This window comes from Mytilus californianus, unplaced genomic scaffold (assembly GCF_021869535.1).
Source record: "Mytilus californianus isolate M0D057914Y unplaced genomic scaffold, xbMytCali1.0.p SCAF_6, whole genome shotgun sequence".
NCBI lineage: Eukaryota > Metazoa > Mollusca > Bivalvia > Mytilida > Mytilidae > Mytilus > Mytilus californianus.
In genome coordinates this window covers 32,126,027-32,145,281 of record NW_026262712.1, presented here as the reverse complement: position 1 = coordinate 32,145,281, position 19,255 = coordinate 32,126,027, and the positions used below count along the sequence as shown (strand labels likewise).

The 19,255-nt window shown below is 32.0% G+C and overlaps 1 protein-coding gene across 2 annotated transcripts in view; it reads left to right on the top strand.

The window, feature by feature from the left end:
* The first annotated feature begins 12,489 nt into the window (after positions 1-12,489).
* The window catches only part of LOC127706829 (tripartite motif-containing protein 5-like), a 69,129-nt gene continuing 62,363 nt past the window's right edge, over positions 12,490-19,255 (top strand). For both annotated transcript variants that reach the window (XM_052211533.1, XM_052211532.1), the window contains exon 1: positions 12,490-12,628. The gene's annotated coding sequence lies outside the window, so the exon portion shown is untranslated. The remainder of the gene's footprint in view (positions 12,629-19,255) is intronic.

Here is a 19,255-nt window from a genome sequence, read left to right as displayed (position 1 = left end):
TCCATGTCATAAACTGGTAAGAAATAATCTAAATTGATCATGCAGAACATATTCCAAATTTAAATAAAAAATCCCGATGAAGTATATTGTCACAACACAATTTCCTTAACATATTCAATTAGGGGATGACCATTTGATGTTCGTTGGCGGTGGAAGAGTTTGAAAATGAATACCCTAGCCTGGTATCTAGTATCTTTATATCTCTATCAGCTGAATGAATCTATGGCATAGCCAAATTGAACACCTTGAAGTAGATAGAATGAATTTCATAACAGCGTGGACATGGACACATAGCAATTAAATGTAATCGTGTGCATCACTGGCTGCTGAATACAAAGACTTCACGCAATTACAGTATGTCAGGGGCCTCTCAATGGGGATGTACATAATTAATATCTTTACACATGTCCATTCATAAAATAAAAGTTTTTGCATGAAAGTTTATAGGAATTTGTTTTGAATATATGTATATACTCACAACAAAAAGTTTCTTTTGACAGAATGAGTATATTCAGAGGTATCACCAATTAATCGAGAAAAAAAACATTATGTTTTTTTTTGCACAAACGTTCTGTGGCTCCTTAAAAAATAAGAAAACATTTATTCGTACGAGTTGATGTAGAGTAACCTACGATCAACTTTCATACAAAGATTATTTTTGTTGATAATAAGATAGGTTAAAAGTTTATTGGTAATAAAACCTTCATAAAAAATCATTTTAGTCCTCTGGGCTGCATATTTTTTTTGCACGGAATAAATTTGAATTCCAATCGAAGACTCCACCGATCAGATTTTCGTGAACATCTAAATATCATTCTAACAAAACATAACTCGTGAAAATATCATGAAGCATATGAATCCGGTCTTGTGCGCAAAATTTACGTTTTTGTTATACCTGAACACGTAAAACAAAAGTTACGGGATCTATATTCTTTAACTACAAATTAAGAAGGTAATTTCAATGCATTTGGTCTAACTCAACTATTTTTTTTTTTGTGTTTTTTAGGACGCATATTTGAGACAATTCTGTATAACCGTTTATTTGCAATTTTATTCGTGCTGATTTCAAAAGCCTCTTGCACAGCCACCCCTCTCTTATTTTAACTGAATAAGGAATGGTCGCCCCATACAATTTGAAATTATACTCACTTCTTTTTCGGTTTCTCTGTTTCAATAAATATCCATGAATCTAATGATATGTTCACAATATATTTTGGAATAATAAATCATGTGCACAAGACTAAACTGGTCAACTGTAACACGAGATAATGTACAGTTTATTATGTCAACATAACAGTAACAGTGTAATAATAACCTTTAAACTGGGTGTACTCGTTTAATTATTTTAGTTTAAAAGGCATTGTAAACATATTTATTTCATGGATAGATACTGAAACACAAATTAACAAAATTAAGTACAATTCTAAATTAAATCGCTGTGATCCGTCCATTCGCTTTCAAATCAATAGAACTGCTGCATTTAACAGGTCGGACACATTTCCTTATACGGACATGTATTATTTAGCATTCTTATGCCCTCGTCAATGCATGTATTAGTGTTTGTTTACAAATAAAGCATTTTTTTTTATTTTGGCGATTGACCAATCCACTGAATGATTTGCAGTGCATGATGGACTACTTGTCTATAACTGACACTACTTAATTTTTCACTTATTGCCAGATAAGAATTTTTCTATTTATTTTTTTTTTCTCTCGATTACTTGGTGATTTCACCTTTGAATATACTTGATATTGTATAATTATAATTGTTTATGATGTTTATGTATCTTTCCTGACAAGGGCCTATGATTGGTAAATAAAATAATGTCTAATTTCTACACTCATTCTTTCAAAATAAACATTTTGCTATGAGTATATAAATATATTCAAAGGAAATTCCTGTAAACTTTCAGGCAAAAAAAAAATTTTTATGAATGGACATGTGTAAAATAGTAATTATGTATATCTCACATTGAGAGGCCCCTGACATACTGTAATTGTGTGTTGTTGTCGACAGCCAGTGACCGACACGATATCATTTAAATAACAAGTGTCCATGTCCACACTGTTATGAAATTAATTCTAAGTTTATTTTTTTCCTGAAAGGGGCATTATCTGCAAAAATTATGTACATAAAATTTTTTCAAACTCTCAAATCTTATGTAATATTAACTGAATAAGTTTCATAGAAAACAATACACAATGTTTGGAATAATTACAACATGTATAAAACATCAACATTCCGTGTGTATGGTTAACTAGACGCTATCATAACAACTATCGACGTGACCAACAAGGCCAGGGCATTCGTCGCAGTCATCGTATTCATATCACATATCTTCTCCTCTGAAAAAACTAAACCAATTTCAGCTTAGATATATAGGGAGAAGAACAAAATCGGTAAAATTACATATTACACGACTAGACTGGTATCTTAAGATCTAAGACCGCGAAAAACATTTCGCTAGTGAGTTGAGTCATCGACACATCGTATCGGGCAACCAATTCGTGTAAGTGACCATAACATTAATATGTGGTGTAGTTTTCAGTAGAAACAGTTAAACAGTAAATATGATCAGAAACACAAGATCAACAAAGACAATTTTTGACAAATGTTCTTTCTGTCGTATACTTATTCAAGAGCTTCTCTTCTGAAACTACAGAACAAATTCAACCAAACTTGGAGAATGTAGTGTAAAGTCTGTGTTTTCCCAATCAGTCAACGAACGTGGCCGTCTTGGATAAAAATAAAATATTAGGGTAGCACATATGAATTGTTGTATATCTCAAACACTACAAAAGATATGGAAAATCTGATTGGCATAAATGATCAGAATGTCAAGATCTACCTACTTCCTGTTAGCATTAAGATTATATTATCCAAGACTCAGTATAGCAGTTATTGCCTTTCAATGACTTTTTAAAACTAACTTACGAGTGTTTTCCTATATATGAAAAATATAATATATAAGTAGAAAATATGGACAGCAAAAATTGTCAGCAATACAAGGCTTGAAACGTATTAGAAAAATACCGAACTCAAAGGTAAATTCGAAAAGGGTAACCTCATAAAACCTGACAAAATCAAATGTTAGACTCTATCAACCAACGGAAAGAATGCAAAACTACTTTCATATTTATATGTATATATTTAATTTAGGTTAATGGAAGCTAGAAATTGTGAACAGCAAAAATATTAGCTTCACACGTTCTACAAATTTCTAATATAACCGAAACTATCAGATGACTCCTTATAGTAGTTATCGACCTAAAATGACAATTTTTGACGAATTTTCGAGTTTTTGCCTATAATCTTGAAAACTTTGTTAAATAAGCAGAAAGTATGAACAGCAATACAAGACTTATAGAAAATTCCGATGACATTGGATGACATCCTATAAGAGTTAATGCCCATGTATGACGTTGGGTTTTTTACCCAAGCTAATATACGAGTTTCTGCCTATCATATTGAAAACTTTACAACATAAATTGAACAGCAAAAGTGATCAGATATTCAATATCTTCAAACAGGCAATTATTGGCTGACCACTTATTCAAAATGCTAATATGACCGTAACTACCAGATGCTTCCGTATAAGTGTTTAGGTCTTAAACGACGATTTTTTTTTATTTTGAGTATGTTCCTTGGAATCTTGAAAAATATAATAGATAGGTATCAACTGTTAACAGCAAAAATGATCAGTATTCAAGATCTGTAAGAATGCCATTATGACAGAAACCATTGGCTGACATTTAAAGAAGTGATTGCCCTTATTAGACTTGTTTTACTTACTTTTTACTTTTTGCCTATTACTTCAGTTTTTGACCGCATCTTACACTTTTTAGCTGTTATTCGTTTAAATCATTTAAGATCACATGCAAAACGCATCTTCATTAAAGTTCGCATTGATTTGGATTCAAACGAGGTTGCATTATTCACTTGTAAGACAATACATCAGTGATATTTTTAACAAATCTTACCAAACTGAACCAAGAAGACTGCTTCTGGCTAAATAATGATTTAATATTCCGCTTTTAAAACGTTTAACACCAATGAAATCCGATTTTTTGTTTGTTTGTCTATTTTGTAGCTGATGTACCCTCAAAACAAATTTCTACTAATCAGGGCCATGTTCCCATGTGCTGATCAAGGATTGTGAAAGGACCTTAGAAAGACAACGTTATGAATGGGATTTGTATAAAGTCTAATGCATGAGCTATATATACACTCCATATGGAACGTGTCCCTGCCCCCCCCCCCCCCCCCTCCCCCTTAAAAAACCAAAATTGGCCTCTGGCCTCCATATTTAACTTGATATTTCACTCAAGGATAATATACAAATGAAAAGGTCGTATAACTTAGAGAATAATGGAACTCAAACTTTGATCCACATTTAGAATTAGATTATAGTTCGGACTATCATTTAGAATTGTTTTGCTCCAATTTCATTTGGCGTACTATACCTGAGTGAAATATTCTTGAAAGTGTAAAGAGATACATGACACTGCTTGGGGTAACACAAGCAAATTTTCTAAGATCTTGAACATGGCCGAATCGAGTGCACCTTATTTTTAGGCAATAGACTTGAGATTTCTAAATGGTACGTTTCTTGATATAAGTTTATGCAAGATTGAGAAAGAAAGCAAAATCAAATCATTACAGGGAAAGAGAAAACCCCAAATAACTGACATGAAATTAAAAGGGGTGCAAGTTTGAGGGGAAACCACAAAGGAGTAAGTGCGGTAAGTGACCCAAATATCAAGTCCATTATTTCAAAGACGACAAGTACTTTAAGTTGATGAATAAACATTTCAAAAAGCGAAATAAAACGAGTTTTATAGAACTTTACAAACGAAACGCATGAACTATAATCATAGGAAATTGCCCCATATCTGTTGTTTTATATCTATGTTAGTAAGTTCCCATGAAACAAAGATGTTTGATATGCAACACAGACTTAAAACTAGATATCAAATGTCGTGTTTTGATATGTTCCAAGATAAAGAAAATGTCAACGTACCTAATTCAAGTGGATATGTTCTAATAGACCAACCTCCACTTATAATTATTCATACAAATTAAACAAGTGAAAATAATATTTTGCACGCAATTCTAGATCGAAATACGACATAAACGATTTTCATTTTTTTTTTCATTCGATAATCTTTTTTGTCTTCAAAAGATCATAAACATATCGATGAAATAAATATCTATATAACAAAAACGTAACATGGAAAAAATCGTAGTTTTATGTTTGATATGAGGACACAGTATACGTTCAACGTGTTGTATAGAATTGACAGAACATGATGGGATAGCTAGACAGTTAAGACATTTTAGGAAGCTTAAGACATCCGTATGTCCTGGTCTATAATGAATCAATCTTTATAAATCCAGGATATACATATTTTACATTTTGTTATAAATAAACATGTCTTACTGTATATTTTCGGTTTTTACGTAGGTAAACACAAAACAGAAACGTCATCCCAACTCTTACGATTTTTATGGTATTACAATTACTTCAGTTAAAACCAGATCATTCTGCTGTATTTTATTTTCATAAAATCTATATTTCATGACAAATAGTGGTACAATTAATCGATTAATTAATTTTTTTTCATTATACATGTAGTTTTTCAAACCATATCCATCTAATAAGTAAGACATCACGTGACTTTGGTGACGAAGCAAGCCGCCATTTTGTGTCATTTTGTTTCATATGAAATGCATAGGTGCTTCAATAAAATTCATTTTTGCAGCTATATCCTTGGTATTCGAAGATAATTCTACCTCAAAATGTTGGTCCTGACAGTTTAATTTTTGGTTAAATTACGTCCCTGGGGATTTGTAAAAGTCATTTCCCCGTTGACTCAATGGTAAATCTAGCGACCCCATGTCTACTTGTACATCAAATTCACAATATCCGTAAAGATAGTAATACTTTGCAGCTCGATTGAAAATATCACCACATATATCTAGCAAAACCGGTTACTTTTAACAGTTTAAATCGAGGGGAAATTACGTCCCACATCGATTTAAAAAAGCGAATTTTTCGAGATTTTTCAAAATGACGGATGTGTTTGGAAGTGTCACGTGTATTTTTATACATCTTGTATTTTTCATGCAGAATTAATGCTGTTTCTGTTATTTTCTTCGTTGATATTCTGATTTATTATACTTCACGTCAAAATGCCAAATTTTGATTGGATAATATGAAGAAGATAGTTTACTCTATCCAATAGCTCAGCGGAAGACAATTTTATGAATGTCACCCTTTCGGGCAGAATAATCGAAAATCGATGATTTAAAGGACAATGAATTGAATTTCCATCAATGAATTAAAGGCAATGCTTATGGTCTTCGTTTTGGCCTCAGAAGAACTAATTTGTAGAATGTCAAAATAAAAAGAAATTGTTTTACTTCTAATAACTGTTGCTTTGTTATGTGCGTGACGTCCTAGTCAAGTAGTTTTAATTCAAAATGTTTAACAGTAAAAGATAATAATGATAGAACATTCAGTTTAATAAATTAAATAACACTTAACTGAGAGGGTGATAGAGCAGATTGGTACCCCTTGAAAAAAGCATTGTCAACCTCGGTTCGCCTTAGTTAACAATTTTTCCTCGGGGTAGGAATCTGCTCTATCACCCTCTCAGTTATGTGTTATTTGTATAATGTTTGATTTCTAAATTTATGATAGAAAATAAGTTATTTCAAGTCTGAAGTGAAAAAAATTAATACCACTGAAATTTATAAGAAAATTATTTTTAATTTTTTTAAAGATGTTTCCCTTTTTTCTAAATAATTTGTCTTCATATAGAAAAATAGTATATTTTTTAAAGAAGAAAAAATATTATCGTCTCGAGAGAAAAACAAACATGCACAACAGTAGATAATGCTCTGTGTCTATTTAAATTAATGTCCCTTTAATGTTTCTATGACCATGCAATATGACTAATATACGAACAGGTTTACTCAAATTTAAGTTATAATATAATATAACAACAAATCGGCAGGTAATGTAAAAGAATCGTGTCAAACCAAAAGTCATCAGGTGACATGAACATCCTGTGTACACATGTAATTCCAGAGTTTAGTGTTAGGGATATATACAAGTGTTCTAAAATGAACAAATATATAATGATCTTTCCCGTGTACACTACCGAGAAAATACATATCAAAAGAAATTTACAAAAATATGATTATTATGAAAAATTTTTCGATAAGGTGATGTTTGCTTTAAAAAAGACACACAAATAATGATGTTTCACAATAATTATCTTAAAAAATACTCAAATTCAAATTTGATATTTAATAGATTTGTTTAATTTATAGAAAATTAAACGAGACTTCATTGCATATTATGTTTGTCATTTATTTTTTTAATTCAATTTTGACCAAATTACGTCCCTGCAAACCAAAGCGGATTTAAAAAGAGAAGATATCAAAATAGCTATTTTCAGCAGACGCTTTATCTTTTCGTAAAATGCTATAAAATGCTTATTTTCTTTTTTTTTTTTTTTTTTTTGGCATTATCTTAACATGCATGATTTCTTTCTTTAACGCGTCAAATAATAAATATTATCGCTATTTTATGAAATTTTCCTTAGATCTTACCGACTGATTCTCAGCACAGTAGAGTGATATGAAAAATTATCGCTACAAACTAAGGGCGCACGTGCCGTTGTCAATGTAAACATCAACGTCGTCATAGACAAAATAGCGATAAACAGATTATCCTAGGTCATCACAACTCGATTGCTTTTCTCACTTTCGCCGTACCGGCTAAAGCGAGAAAATTAATCTAGTTGAGATGTCCAACAATAATCTATAATTAACATCCTTATCTTGCATGTTACGTAAAATTACGATTTGTTTATAGGATCAATAAATTTGAACTTGCTGATTACAATGTTGTATGCCAGTATTGTCAACAACTCATGTATATAAATAATGTACAATATCAATAAGGAGATATTTGGTGGTAATTGTATAAGATGGTATGAGTGCCAATAAGACAACTATCCAACAGAATCAATATGATCCAAAATTGTACCATATAGTCAGCTTAAAAAAGCACCTACATGACAAACTTTCAAACAATCCAAACGAAAAACCCAACTACCTTGTTTAATATGACAAACAATAAATGAAAAACAAATCTGACAGAGAGCAACCAACGACAACCTACGAACTGCATGCTCCTTACTTACTCAGGCACATACTAAATGAGGCAGGGTTAGTCATATCAAATCAAGTTCAAATCCAATGAAAACTAATAATTTTGCATTTTCTCCCAGACTAAACTATTTTTTTAGATAGAAACAATCAAAAAAGTGTTGTCGCCATGTTCAATTGATTCCTAATTTTTTTATCCATAAGAAAAATAGTGGCAAATATTATGAGGGATTTAATATTTTTCGAACTGCCTTTTAAAGTTTGCCTGTCAACATATATACAATATAAATGTTTGCCAAGTGAGCTTACACCTCAATTAATTGGAGCCTCAGGCCTTCCTCTTTTTGTTGTCTATTTTATTTCAAAACTGTCTGTTAAAAGTGACCTTTTAAAAATAATAGAAAATTTAAACAACGTAAGGTATATGTATAAGTGTATCTTTATAATATGTTATTGATTTTATTCTAAAGTTATCTTACCTGTTGATATTTCACGTGATTAGAGAAAAATGACGTATTATTTACTTCTTTTTACAAAGAATTTAATTGTAAAATTTATGAACTGAGTTACTGATCTTATGCTTTATTGAATTCAAGGTATGTACATGAACTATTGTATTCAAAATTAATCGTTCTTTGGGCGGTAACTAAAAATTAGGCAACATTCTAACTTAAACATTGGCCTGCTTGATTTAGCACACTGAGAACACAACTGGGCATGCATCCATAAAGATGACAGAAAAAAATCAAGAAAATGGAAAAGTTACGGTAAAACTTTTCCTAAAAATAACATTCGAAATATGTGACAAAAAGATAACCAGTACAACCGACGCATTTACTCGAAGATTTCAGATTGCTTCTTTTTGTACATTGATACCTCAACAGATAGACGTTTAGTTTTTAACATCGAACACAATTGTCCAAGTTTGAAATAACTATATCAACAATAGTTCGAGGTTTAACTATTTTACAGTAATCATTCTAAATTATTCTGTTTTATCTCAAGTTTCTATGTTATTGTAACATGCTTAATTAAAGGGTCCCAACTTCAATAGACTTATCAGTAGCGTTAGGATCATAACAGTGTATAGGTCAAATCAAAAGATCATACAATATTTGTATAGCATTGCGTTATCAAGATGATATTTGATTTATTTAATTACAGTACACAATAGAAAATATATGCCGTCAGTACTTATATCTTATATAATTATAATTCATTGTTAAGTTCTTAATGTTTAATCTTCATTCTAAATTTTAATATATGTGATTCTTAATAATTATGTATATAGATTGTTTTACAGGTCATGGCTTCCTCATTTGATTATTGTGGTATTTGTAATTCAAGACACGTTTCTAATCTATCCGTGGTTTGGTGCTCAGATTGCGATGAAGGACTATGTCAAGACTGTAGAGAACACCACAGTTTGTCAAAGGGAACACGAAACCACAAGACTGTTTCTATTGCTGGATATCATAAGTTGCCATCATTTATCGCAAACATTAAACTGCACTGCGATGAACATGACGAGAAGTACCAATTGTTTTGCAAGAAGCACAATGTCATGCTGTGTAGAAAATGCGTCATTTCTGAAAACCACGTAGAATGCAAAGTAATATTCCCTATTGAAGACGTCATTCAAAATACTAAAACATCTGTAGCCTTTACAGAAATCGCGTCCTCGTTCAAAGAAATGAAAGAAAATCTCAAACTTATCCTCGAGGACAGACACAAGAATGTATCTTCACTATCAGATTCGAACGGAAAACTAGAATCCGAGATATCAGGGATTCGGATAACATACAAGACCGTTTCATTGCTAAACTAAACAAAGCTGTGGAAAATTCAAACCAACAAATACAAAACTTCATTGCATCTCAGAAGAATAACCAAAAGGAAATTGATGAATGCTTAGAAAATGTAGAAAACATAAAGAATCATGCAACCGATATGCAAACATATATAGCAACAAGGCTTTTAGAAACTAAACTGAATAAAACAGAAAATGACATGCAGTCTTGGATTAATGTTGGTAGTTTGGCTCAAACAGTAGTTTCTTACGAGATAAACACTGTTTTGAATAACATTAATGACGAAATAACTACGTTCGGAAAACCTGTTGAAGATGTGCAATCATGTAAACTGTTATTACGAAAGAGGAAAGAGGGCCAGGCTCAGTTGATGAGAGGTAATATCGGACCTAAACCTTCTGCTAAGCATATAACATTAGAGTTAAAAACAAAAGTAAAAATAGGAGCGTCAAATGTGTCAGGTGGCTGTATTTTGCCTTGCGGCAAACTTGTGATTTCAAACTATGATCTCTCGTTTTTGATGTTATTTACACCTGATGGGAAACTTGAAAAAGAAATAACCAACATAATGCTCCAAATCTTAGATGTTTCATGTGTCGACAAAGAAACTGTTGCCGTAGCATCATCTTCTGAAAAAAACATTTCACTAGTTAGTTTAAAATAAGGGAAAACATTCAAAACTGTCAATACATCTTCCCCCTGCGTAGCGTTGACTTACACTAATGGCAATTTAATAGTTTCCCCCGATGAAGGACAGTTGCAGGAAATCAGCTTAGGGGATAGCAAGACGATTGATATTGGCAGTTCATCTATTTCCTCTAATTATGTCGCATCCCTGGGGAATAAGCTTTTCTCTACAAAGATAAACCATAATACGATTATTTGTAATAATAGGAACGGAGACATGTTGTGGACATTTACAAACAAAACGGCTTTAAGAGAACCCAGGTGTATCGCAGTAGATGAATTCAGTAATGTTTTTGTCGCCGGGAAAAATTCAAATAACGTCGTTGCAATATCTTATGATGGCAGAGAACACAAATAATATAATAGTAATAAGCTCCATCAAAGAGCTTTATCGTGCAAAATAATGCATTTCCAAATGATGACATAACTGGAACGTCATTATATTTTCCAAAGAAGAAGGACGGTCGAAAAGAATATTCTAGAAAATATAAAAAAATATTTTTGAGATAATGATCTTTTTGTCGAATTTAAAATCCCATGTACCTCTATCTGTATGACACGCAAGTATATTACAGCAGGTTTCGTAATGTTTAATATATTATTAAGAGTATATACAAGGTCATAAAAATTAAGGAGATTTTGTATAATTATCAGTTTGCTGACTATCAATACACTAAATGACTATAGGATTAAAATCCTTTTTAAAGGAATTTATTGGTGTATAAACTCGACCAATTCACTCACCAACAAAAAAAAGTCCGAACGACTTTAATGAAATGTTTTATGAGTGACTTGGTTCAGTTTATACACCAATAAATTCCTTAAAAAAGACGTTTAATCCTTATAATTCTTAAAAATTGGAGATAAGGAATTTATTTTCCACACTCCTAACCTCTATCACACGTACATTGTATATTTATGTCATTGAATTGGCCTGGCGCATGAATATATTTGTTAGTGAACGCAAAAATATGTACTCCATGAAATTTGCTATATGATAAGAAATAAACCACAAAACATCTTTTTATCATTCAAATCAATGTTTTGTGTTTATTATTAAATTTAACTATTAACACGAAGTGAAAATATTTTTAATGTCGAGCCTGATTGTGTTATTATCGCCGTTATCTTGTTTACATAGGTTACAAAAAGTAGTTTAGTCAACGTCGTCTATTAAAAAAGAATTATTTTTTCCCAATTTGTAAAAAGAATATTGTGGTTATGGAAAAGATAAACAATCAGCATGAAATATACTGATGCCAAAATGTGGGAAGTTATTTTATTGGTCGAACATTGGCAAAATGCAAAATATACCATCTATCAGATTACTTTTGTCATTTTCAATCTGTACTAGAGTGATCAATCTTTATACGTATTTGTTAGACTTATCATCGAGATTTTACTTACATGAGCAACACGACGGATGCCACATGTGGAGCAGAATCTGCTTACCCTTCCTCACCTTAAAAAAATTATTTTGATACTTCAATATTAAAATTTTTTGGCTTCTTTGTGCTATGCTGTGCGATAAGAAGATTGAAAAATGACTAAAGCTATTTCCTCAGAATAATTTCTAACATCACTATTTATATCAAATAATGAAACAAAATTGTTAATTAATTCATAACAGATGATACAAACATGCTAAACCGTCTTTACAACAATTAAAAAAAAAAAATTACATACACTTTACGAATAAAATAAAGAATCTTCCTTTAATAATGATATGATAAAAGAATTTGTAATCCCGGTGAGCCATACAGGTGAAATATTAAGAGCCTCGGGTTGGTGTATTTAATCAGTTATCGATTTCTTTAAACTATCTAGCCAGGTGTTATTCCTCGTGTTGACAGAAATAGGACGTACTATTTACTTCCAATGACGAATTGTTGAATTTGGCAAATTTGATGACATTTATTAACTGTTCTTATGTTTGACTGCATTTAAGGTATGTGGAAAAAATATCGATTAGAAGAGTATTAAATGGAATGAACAGGTATATCATAATACATGAATGGTTGGTTAAAATTCATCATAATTATATGACCAAAATGGTTGGTTTACACCTCAGAATGTACTTGATGCACATGTGCAACTTAAAAAGTTTGTGGGTCTGGCCGCACGTTGTTTGATTGAAAAATATTTTGACTTATAAAATATAACTTTTTTTTATTATTTTTGGATTCGATTTTAGCTCACCTGGTACAAAGGGTCAAGCGAGCTATTCACATCATTTGGCGTCCGTGTCAGTTAACCTTTTAAAAAAAAATATCCTCTTAAACTACTGAGCCAAAAGAGCTAAAAGAAATCTTACTTGGCCACAATCAGCATGGAGATATCTAGTTTTTAAAAGTTGTCCGATTATCCCACATTATACATTGTAAGTAACATGGCCTGTATGGCTTAAGGTGGATGGGGGTCTTAATTAAAATCCATCGAATTTTTAAATAATTTGTCAACATGTAGTTTTTATCATGCTTTTTCCAAAATATAATGAAAAGTATGGTTCACCGGACTTTGTGTCACGCTACAGGTTGTGCAAAATTGTCAGATTTTGTATAGATTATGCATGGAAAATTCAATTTTGTGCGATAAAAAGAAAACTACACCATAGAATTTTAAGATAAAATGTGAGAAGATAGCTCTTATAACATGCTTTCAGATAAGAAAAAGAAAAAAACGGGGTCACCGGACTTGTTTTCTCGCTACATATTAAAATAAGTAAATTCATAACACTTTCTATTATAAAAATCACTTTATCTGAGTTATCTCCCCTACGATCTGAGTTATCTCCCCTTATGTGGCAAAGTTGAAAAAAATGAATCAAACAGAAATGATGTGTTTCTTTTAGAAAAAAACAGCCGCAAATATGATAAAACATAATTTTCTATATTAACATGAAAAGTCTAACACATGAATTACATACTACTCTCAAAATTTGCATATATCATTAAAGATCTCGACCAATTGTTATCTGCTACTTCAAAATCCAAGATGGAGGAAGACACCACAGCCACCTTAAAATAGAATATAGGGGTAAAAGTTCTTGTCTATTATCTTAAAAACCGTTTTAGATAAAAAAAAAAAAAAAAAAAAAAAAGAAATCTCACAGAGGCAGAAATGATATTCAGATCTACCTACTGTCCATTCATGCAAAAACTTTTTATAGGATTTACATCCCTGAAAGGGCGATTTTTACTAAATTCTTATTTAAATTTTGGCTTATCATCTTGAAACCTATAATAGCACGGTGGGTAAGGTTGTCCTGCGAGAGAACGTTCTGTGCTGGTGATTCGGTCCTGACTGGTGCTGGTGATCATTAAAAATATGTAAACAAAGACGAAAATGACGAATTTTGACGTTTTTTCGCATAAAAAATGGAAGGAAACAGTGGGGATGTTTTAATTTTGTTTCTTATGGGTTCATAGGCAAACAATTACAAATGTGACCCTCTTAACTGTTTCAGTAACCGTAACGCAAAAGTGCTCATTTTTAGAAAATCTAGAACTGAAAAAATAAAACAAAAATGCTCCTGGAATCCGCTTTCTATACCCAAATCCACACGACAAAATTATTTTGTTAAAAACCTTTGCAATTTATTAAAATTGTGCATTTTCTCAGTTTAGACATGTCCTGATTCTGTGCTGGTGGGTCCTGTCATTGTGCTGGTGGGTCCTGATACGGTGCTGGTGATTTTGGGTAAACAGTTGGTTATATTTGAAACAAACGTTACAGAATCAATAAAATTGGGCAGATAATTGTATTCAATCGGATTTGTGACTCCTATTTTTACTTTTGTGCATCCATTTGGCTGTTTAATAAGCGTTTTCAAATAATCGTTACTTATATTACATAAAAGGGCAACATTTTCCGTCCAATATCAGATGAAAATATATCTAATTAGAATAGTTTTATTTAAGATATTAAATGCCCTTAAATTGATTATTCTCTACATAATATGCTAACTAAAACAGTTTTAAAAGGTGCTTAGGGTTAATCGACATGTATATTATAACGACAATAAACGTTTGACTGGTTTATTTCAGTTAAATATACGAGGTTAGATGATCTTACTATTGGTGCCTCTAATTTCTTCCTTAATATATACACTGTCTCCTATACATTTCGACTGGATAAAAAAACGACGTAGACTTGCTTTTCATACATGACTGATAAAAACTTACTAGAATGGAACAAGATGTGAACAATTGCAAGTCAAAGTATGACCTTCAACAACGAGCAAAAACCATTACGAATACTAGCTATAAAAATCACGGTAAAAAATGAAGACCTTCGGCCTGATTTAAAATACAACTTTGAACAAAAAACAAACATGACAGATAGCAAGCATCCACAACCACTGGTTTTGGGCACTCGTGACAGGGCTTAACATGTTTGTTTGCGCTCCACACCACACCCATTCCCTCCTCCTTGCCTCCTTCATTGGTACAGTGGTGTAACAACACAACACTTATCACACAAAATAATAACATAAAGACACAAATTATTGAACCACGAGTACTCGCAGCTACTGAAAGCTAGTTCAACTAATAGACAAACCATGTTCTCTTAGATTAAAATCTCAATCGGTACACATCAAACAAATTTCGCAAAACTTAAGTTTACATTTTTAATTTTTGTTTTAGCAAAACTTTAAAACTGTCCAGTGAATCTTGTGCTCACAACAGTTATTGTCATAAATATGTATACATCAGACATTATAAAGGCATGTGGAAGATACTAAGTAGTATTTTACAGTTCAATTTATTGCTCATAAAGGGATGGAGATTGCATGGAGGTTAACATAAGATAAGAAGAAATTGATAGTATTTTTGGCGAAAGACTTTAAACTTTCTTTGCATTAAATTCTGAAAGTTTTCTTGTTGCCGTAAATGATAAAATCCTCAACAAAATCTCAATAATTTGTTGGAATGAATAAAGGTTTGAAATCAAATTTTCATAGACTTTGATCCACATTTTAGCTCCCACCCTGACGAGCCATGTGAGCTGTCGGTATCCTGTTGCACCTACCGCCCGTAAACTTTTACATTCCCATCTTTTTACACAATTCATACGTGACAGGATTATTATCCTAGTAACCGGTGTTACCAATGTATCGAACATTTTCAGTTAAAAAATTCCACAATACTATATTCATTTTGTGTGTCAATTTGTTTAGACAAAACAAAACTGCAAACACTTCAAATACTTGTAAGAGAGTATTTTTTTTAAATGTCATTATTATCTGTCGATTTCTAGATCTATGCATAGTATTTATTTCAGATGACATGGAATTCACACCCTGGTGACCCTGCTTCCCTTCATATATTCATATTTATCGTCCTTCCCTACGCCTATATCACCCTGCTCAGTCGCTCCGTAATTCTCGTATCACGGCTTTGAGACGAGAGCAGGCATTATCAGCGACGTCACAATGTCTGAGGAGAAGTTATCAGCGACGTCATAATGTGAGAGGAGACGTTATCAAGCTTGCTTTCGTCAAGCGTAAAACTGCCTTAAGGAGGGGGAAAAGACCAGTTATAGAACGATAAACGGATAATCGGGTTTTCTTCGTATAGATATCGTAAAATATCTGCCGCTCGACACAATGTGAAGCTTTTTCTCTCGTTCGCTGCGCTCACTCGCCAATAAGGTTCACATTGTGGCTCGCGGTTGATATTTTACGATATCAATATGTAGAAAACCCGATTATCTATACAAATATATAAATAAACAAACTAAAGGCTGCAACTGGTATTTTTGCATTTAAAATGATTCATTGCAACAAGAATATTCGTATTGAATGGAAACTGTGTGGGTCAAAATTTTGTATTGCTGATAAATGTTGCTGGACCAAGTTTCGGCATCCGATCTGAATTTTCTGAAAAGTGCAAGGTAGATAGATATTGGCCTGGCTAACTGCTTGAACTTTTGCGATATAAACTAAAAACTCGAATATATTTTAACAAACAGTGGTCATGTTTGTTGATGAATATTGTTTTTCCTAGATTCACTCAGGAAAATTCATTTGGTAACATTTGGTCAAGCAATTTCAGAGAAGATTTTTTTTAATTACGGACGCCAAGTCAATAGCTCACACGGCCCCTTGAATCAGGTGAGCTTAGAGCAAAACGGGTTGATAACCAGTTGAAATTAAACCAAGTTTTGTAAAGTTTGTATATTTGGATAGTTTATAACTGTTTTTATGGCTTTTAAAAGTTAAACGTAGGTGTATAATTTAAGATTTTTTGCATCTTATATACTTGTTTATACTCAATTGGTAGTATGAAGCTACTAGATATTGTAATTTTTGCACATTTAGTAAAACAGCCAATTTTGGTAGGTACAAATACTTCTGGGTTTTTAAGATGCATAAGCATAAATTCAACTGAAAAAAAAATATGCACGAAAAGATAAAATATTGATTTTAAAAAACATTAATTTGCATCTCTGCCCCGGCAACAGTATTTTTTTTTTTTGGGGGGGGGGGGGTCTAAAAATGGGCAATTATCTTATCGTAAAGAGACAATCGAGTACACATTTTACGTTCAAGGCGTGTTTGAGTTGATTGTTTTTTCCTGAAAACGTACAAAATAAAAATAAAATGTTTGATATATCTGGCTTTAGATTCGATTTTTTCTTTATATATTAAGGCTACATGTTAATTTAATAATACTGAGAATTCACAGTACTTATCAAAAAATGAAATAAATGGATGAAGTGAAATACCTTTGTAACGAGTCATTACTACAGAGAAGGTGTGTTTGAAACATAAAAATTAAAAGCTTCGTGCTATTACAAATATTTAACTAAAAGTGTATTTCTTAGTCTGGTATTTTTTTTTTCGTTCACTCATTTTTTCGTTCACTCATTTTTCACTCATTTTCGATTAAAATTTAGGCATATTTTATTTTTATTCAGGAAATATATTTTAAAATAGAAAATAAGGACACATCGTTCACTTACTTCCCCTTAATTCTTTATCAAAAATCCTTGACAACAGACTTTACTTTTGGATCTTTAAAAGAATCTTATATTTGTGTGTGTTATCTAGGTTATCTAGTCTTCATTTTCTGACAAATTCTAGTCTGCCCTTCCATGAAATATTTAAATATTTTTTTTAATGTTTTATTTTACTTACGAAAATTCCCCCTGACAACCGATCAGACAATAATTTTATGTTGACCAGAGGCTTAAAGGTACAGCAAATGATGCTTAATAGCTAATAGATACATTTTTCTTTTAAAGTACAACTTTTAAATCTTACGGAAACCCCCGCCCCTCTTGGAAAATGTTTTTATGGTAAAATTATCAACTGCAGTAATAAAATCGTTCTTGAACATCTGCATCAAATTATTTTTTATCAACAATTTTAGAATTTCAAAACTATTCCAAGCTTAATAACTTTCACCGTGACCTCCCTCTTCCTTATTCCAAAAAAAAAACCCGCAATATTATTGTCATCCTTTTAGTAAACACTAAATTGTTACAAAGAAATCTGATTTTAGCTGCTGAGGACACATGATTCTTACGCGCAGAAACAAGGCTGAGATTCATTTGATTGAATAAAAAGAAAAGTATCTACAGTATCGTACAAATTGTCAGAGAAACAATATCCAGGATGCTTAGGCTACACTGAATGTATTATCTAATCTCATCTAAGAAATGTTCAGATTCACCTGATAGTTTGCCGTGATCAACTTAGGTTGAGCTTGATTTTCATATGATGAAGACATAATCTTTCAATCAGTTTAACTGAGGTCTGGAGCTGGCATGGGAGTAACTGTTAGTAGTCCCTTGTTAATTTATGTATCATTGTCATTTTTCTTCTTTTAAACTGAGTTTTACTGTGCGTATTGCTGTGTGTTTGTTTATTCTACATTGGCTGGAGGTATAGGGGGAGGGTTGAGATCTCACAAAGCATGTTTAACCCCACCGCATTTTTGCGCCTGTCCCAAGTCAGGAGCCTCTTGCCTTTTGTTAGTCTTGTATGTTTTTTAATTTTAGTTCATTTATATGCTATGGAGTTTAGTGTGACGTCCATTTTCATTGAAGTGGTACACATTTAATTTAGGGACCAGCTGAAGCCCGCTTCTGGGTGCGGGATTTTCTCGCTGAGTTGAAGACCCATTGGTGTCCGTCGGCTGTTTTCTGCTTCTTGGTCGGGTTGTTGTCTCTGACACATTCCCCATTTCCATTCTCAATTTTATTAGAAAAAAATTCCTTTATTCTATATTTATGCTCTCCATTTTTATGCAAAACCTTTTTCATTTTGATTTTTCGGGTCATTGTGACGTATAGTTGTTAACACTTAGATCATTTTGTTTCTGATGGAAATTTGTCCATTGGCAAACATACTAGATAATCTTTTTTATATAGGTATTGGATATTTTACTCCGTATTTTGATGGTCATGCAAAAGGATCGTAATCCCGCAAATCGTATGCATATTTTCTTATCTCAAAAGGGGGCAAGAGGGGTTCAATTATTTTTTTTATTTTGCTCAAATCAGATTACAGTAAATTTAAAATATTGATAACCGATAACAGCATTTTAAATCATCTTAAATGAGAAAA